Source organism: Bidens hawaiensis, unplaced genomic scaffold (genome assembly GCF_021521415.1).
Source record: "Bidens hawaiensis isolate Kalapana, Puna unplaced genomic scaffold, B.hawaiensis_p1.1 tig00013688_1, whole genome shotgun sequence".
Classification (NCBI taxonomy): domain Eukaryota; kingdom Viridiplantae; phylum Streptophyta; class Magnoliopsida; order Asterales; family Asteraceae; genus Bidens; species Bidens hawaiensis.
The window spans coordinates 313061-318045 of record NW_027492163.1 but is presented as its reverse complement, the minus strand read 5'-3'; the positions used below and the strand labels follow the sequence as shown (position 1 = coordinate 318045).

The 4985-nt window shown below is 36.4% G+C and overlaps 1 pseudogene across 1 annotated transcript; it reads right to left on the bottom strand.

The window, feature by feature from the left end:
• Positions 1–1361: 1361 nt before the first annotated feature.
• Positions 1362–4784, bottom strand: LOC143544683 (aspartic proteinase oryzasin-1-like; annotated as a pseudogene). Its single transcript, XR_013137291.1, has 13 exons — positions 4419–4784; positions 4281–4342; positions 4087–4181; positions 3895–4007; positions 3647–3815; positions 3522–3561; positions 3358–3422; positions 2451–2564; positions 2297–2361; positions 2079–2217; positions 1899–2018; positions 1712–1800; positions 1362–1622 (listed from the first exon to the last, which is right to left on the bottom strand). The product of XR_013137291.1 is annotated as an aspartic proteinase oryzasin-1-like (transcript).
• Positions 4785–4985: the final 201 nt, after the last annotated feature.

Genomic DNA, 4985 nt, shown 5'->3' with positions numbered 1-4985 from the left:
CCCATACAACCGATATGAGACAAGTCACATACCCAGTGGCGGATCTAGAACATAATTTTAGGGGTAGCGTAAAAAATTTTTTGACTGTACATTAACGAAAATTTTATTTTACCGGTTTCGTGTTTTGCGCGTATAGGGGCCCGGTAGCGCATTTCGCACTTCCCCAGCCTGGTTATGCGCTGCACGTACCAGCATTGGATTATTTGTTTCGCGTGTACTAGCGCCCAGTTACCAGTTTCGCTGGTCTCGTAATGCATTTCGAGTGTACCGGTGCCCGTAAAGCATTTCGCTTGTAGAACCACCTTGTTAAGCATTTCACGCATCCCAGACCTAGTTTAGCATTACGTGCATCTCCACGTTTGGTCACCTGTTTAGTGCATACGGGTGCCAGATTACGCGTTTCGTACCGTCGCACAGTAACCCATTTCATGCATACCCTCACCCGATTATAAGTTGGGCTTTTAAGTTTTAATTAAATGGTAGACTTTTAATCATCTTGGGCTTTTAAAACTTTAAAAGGTAAAGTTTTGGAGTTTTCAAAATTTTTAAGGGGTAGCGTAATATAATTTTAGGGGTAACGTAATACATAAAACGTAAAAATTTCTACTTCGCCGCCTCCTTATATGTTACATCCGCCCATGCACATACCTTGCAATATTTTCAATCCGTAACGGAATCATACATTACAGTTGTAACCAAAGATAATGTAAAAGGTTTTATGATTACAATTTATTTCACACAAAACATCATCATCATCGCACTCAGTATATCCCACCAATAGCAAAGCTATGGTAGGGTCTGAGAAGGGTAAGATGTAGACAGCCTTACCCCTACTCCATAGGAATAGAGAGGCTGCTTCCCGTGAGACCCCCGACTCGATAGTGGTTTTGCATCAAGCCTTGGACATAAGACACATAACACTCAACCATCGGCACACCGGTCGATTGGTGTATGCACCCTTGTCTTTTGGCTATCAACGCCACCACATTATGCCTGATTAACCATCCGCCACTTTTAACATTATTTTCACGAGATTAGTATAATAACGTCAAAATTATTGCAATTTCACTTTTGTCCACTCAAAGATTCACACATATATACATTATTTCACACAAAACGTTTTATGATTACGATATTTTATTTTACTCAACGATGTAATTGACGCTTGTTTTAAAAATTTCCATTGCAAGGTTGGGTACAAAAGTTAAAAAAACCTTTTCCCAAAATTATGTGACAATAACACCCAACTGAATCGGTGTTTATTTATGATATGATATTTGTATAATTAAAAACATTATTATTACATGAGATACACGCCTAAATAAGGGCAAAGGTCTCATCATAACTCCATGCTACTAAGCATTTTTAATAGAGTACAAACAAAGGATACATAATTTCCTTTTAGCAACTTCACTTTTACATATGTGACCATGGAAGATCACCAACAAGCATCCTAACATACCCAATACCAGTAATGAACATATTCAAGTAAACGTGATACATCCATTCACTTATTTACACCAACCGAGCAAACATACTAAGCCGATTTAGCAAACCCAAGCTGCAGATTCCCGTAGTCAAACACAGTGTGGTACACCCCCATGAACACATCTCCAAGAATCCTGCACCCCAATACACATCAGACACGCAACTAATTGCAATCTTTATAACTATGCCATTGGCCTTTGTTTTGATCGAAAATGCAACTTACCATAGAGGACCTGCTGGCGGTGCCACATCCAAAGCCATGAAACCACTGATGCAAACCGCAGCAATCCCTTCTCCAGTTTTCAGAATATACTACAATAATAATAATCAAAGGCACAATAAATAATCATTTTGACTGCAAAAGCCGAAGTCAAAGTTACATAGATGACTCAGAAAAATGAAAATGATACCTGTTCTGGAGTGAGGGTATAGAGTCTGTCCCCAATGGTGAATGACACATTGGGCATCTGAGAGAGGCTATTGCAATCTATAACTGATTCACCAGCTGGGCTCGGTATGCTCTCGCAAAGCTATCATTAAAAGTGGTTAAGGCGTATTCATGTGCATTATAAATAATAGTAAAGAATTACCTTATCCACATAGCTTAGCACGGCTTCTTTAGTCTCAGATTGTCGCAGCTGGTTTTGCATCCAAATGACCGCCATTTGGCATGCTTCACATAACACTGTGTCCCCAACTCCGCCTTCAACCACTGACTCAATATTTGAACTGCAATAATAAAAGTAAAAAAATTTTAATATCACACTCCTTATCAACTGTTATAATTTAAACATAAACAGATACATACCTTACAGATTGAGTTCCACTGGAGAAACATAAACCAACCTGTGAACAAACTTTTCCAGGTGTTACCTGAAAGTCATATTATCAACTTGCTTTAGATATTAATTAGAACCGAAAACTCATAAAGAGGGTAAGAAAATTAAGAACGAAATACAGACCCCAGAAACAAGGAGATCCCAAATCATATCACCATATTCACTAACAAGGGTTTTGCATTCACTGCTGAGTACTCCTTCAGCCCCAATTGCATAGTTGATCTCAGTCACAATAGTCTGAAATGTACAAAGGTAGCTAAGTAAATCTATACCTAATCAATAAGTTACTTGTTGCACCAAGTGTCACGGTTCTATGAGCCCAAGATTCTTTTTCCAGCTTTTCTCATTTCACCCATTCGTGCTTATAGTAATAAAACATTATATGTTGAATTAAATATAGTAATATATATTAGATATTTGACTTCATATATATATATTAAAGAGAATATCTCATATAATAGTAACCAAGTTTCAAAAGTGTTCCAATTAGGTCACTCATGCAATTTTCCCCAAATCGGGTCACTAAATCTTCAAATCGAGTCTCACCAATTTTTTTGTGCGTCAAGAAAGAAATGGAGGATAAGATGTGGGAGTCAGAATTTGCAATACATGTAGTTAAATTTAAATTAACGTTAATTATATTAAAATTTAAAAATAAAAAATAAAATCCACGTCGCCACTCAACGTCAACGTAAAAAAAAGGATAAAAAAGATTTCCTATGTAAAACAAAAAAGAAAAAGGCTGAAAAAACATGTTAAAACCTTTAATTTAATAAAATATGAAAGTTGAGTGACTTAATTGGAACACTTTTTAAAGTTGAATGATCTAATTGAAACACTTTTGAAACTTGGTTACTATTCTATGAAATTGCCAATAAATTATTAGTTAGTAACTTCAGAGTAATTTCAATCATATCATACGTCTATCGTTTTATAAGTCTTAAATCTTTATCGCTAACTATTTAATTTTTCATTTACTCAGCTGTGTATACACAGGTTTCTACCTAGAATATCCATATGAAACACTTACGGTTGGACCGGCGAGCAAGGATGTTCCAGAATCCACAATAGCTGCACAACCATCCGCGCAGTAGCCTGCACAAACCATTATAAGATAAGGATTGTTGATGATTTGTGGTGATGGTATTAATTAATATTATTATTAGCAAAGTGGAGTTGAATGGTTAAAGTTACCAGTGGATTGGTTTCCAATAAGGAAATCTCCCATATCAAACTACATAAATATATTCAAAACACAAATTTCAGATCAATTGATATTTCATTTATAAATATGGCCAAGAACTTTTATTGACTCGCACCTGCCAGTAACCCTTTTTAGAGACGGGAACGTATGAGTGCTCGCCTATGAAGTGGTCTGGATCAACACCACTAAACACAAGCTCGCCACCATCTTCATCAGCCTCGTTTCGGTTAAGCCAAAACGAGAATACCTGTTCTTTAACAAGCCCTTGTTCTATCATATTGTACCTATCAATTACCAGAACATAATAAGTAGCATGCCACATACAGGAGGCAGTAAAAGAATTTGATCTAGTAGAATTAGTACCAGACTGGCTGCAACCCTCCAACTGAAATTTCCTTAAACCCGAGTCCAAGAATTCCATCAAACTTTCCAATGATAAACGACAGGCTTCCTTCTTTGGTAACTTCAATTAAATCCTGACACATAAAGCAAGTCATTGTTGATTCAATAATAACTGAACTGATGATGTGGCAGACACAAGAATGCAAGACTTACTTGATCTACAACACTGATATCACCAACTTGAACGGTATCCTTACTAGAGAATCCAGAAATCGAACCGGATCCATAGTTTATTTGCAGCTGGTCCCCTGATCATTATTCATTACAAACCAAACACTTGTAATTTGTAACTTGTAATTAAATTAAAGACAAATCATCAATTCAGAGAAAGTTGGACGATTCTTTACCGATTTTGGTGTAAGTAGATGATTTTTGTTCCCTTAAACCTGTTATGAAAGTAGCAAGCAATCTGCAAACGGTTAAACATAGTTAATAAAATAAAAACACAGTGATGTTTTCGCGGACTGTAAATAAACAGAACTTACAGAGAATATGCATTTGGATGATGGGACCCAAAGGTTTGAGCTGCCTGTGTCAAATATGACAGTGAATGTTTGAGGGGGAGAACCAATACTAATTTCTCCGTAGTATTGAGCATCAAGGTAGTTGGTTAGAGGGAGTGAATCCGGTTCAGAATCAGAATCAGACAAACCGAGTAGTCTGTTTTCAAGACTTTTTGCATATTTGTCTCCTTTTCTTGCAGCTTTAATGCTATTGATGTCCAACGGTCTTTTCTTGACGCTGATTCTCAGTAATCCATCAGAGGATGCATCAAGCATTGAGGGCAACAAAGTGCATAAGCACAAAGCGAGCCAAAGATAACGATTTCCCATGATGAACAATGACCTGAACAATGTTTTCGAAAAATTCTTTATAAATCACAATTCATAACTTGTGCCTTAAACATAGAAAAGTTTAATTATAAATCAACAGTAGTCCATAAAACAAAGTGGATGTAGTCCAAAGCATAAAACTCACAGCTGAAAAAAGACAGGTTAGACTAGATATATTAAAGTTATGACACAAATAAATCATGGCTGTCAAATAAAATA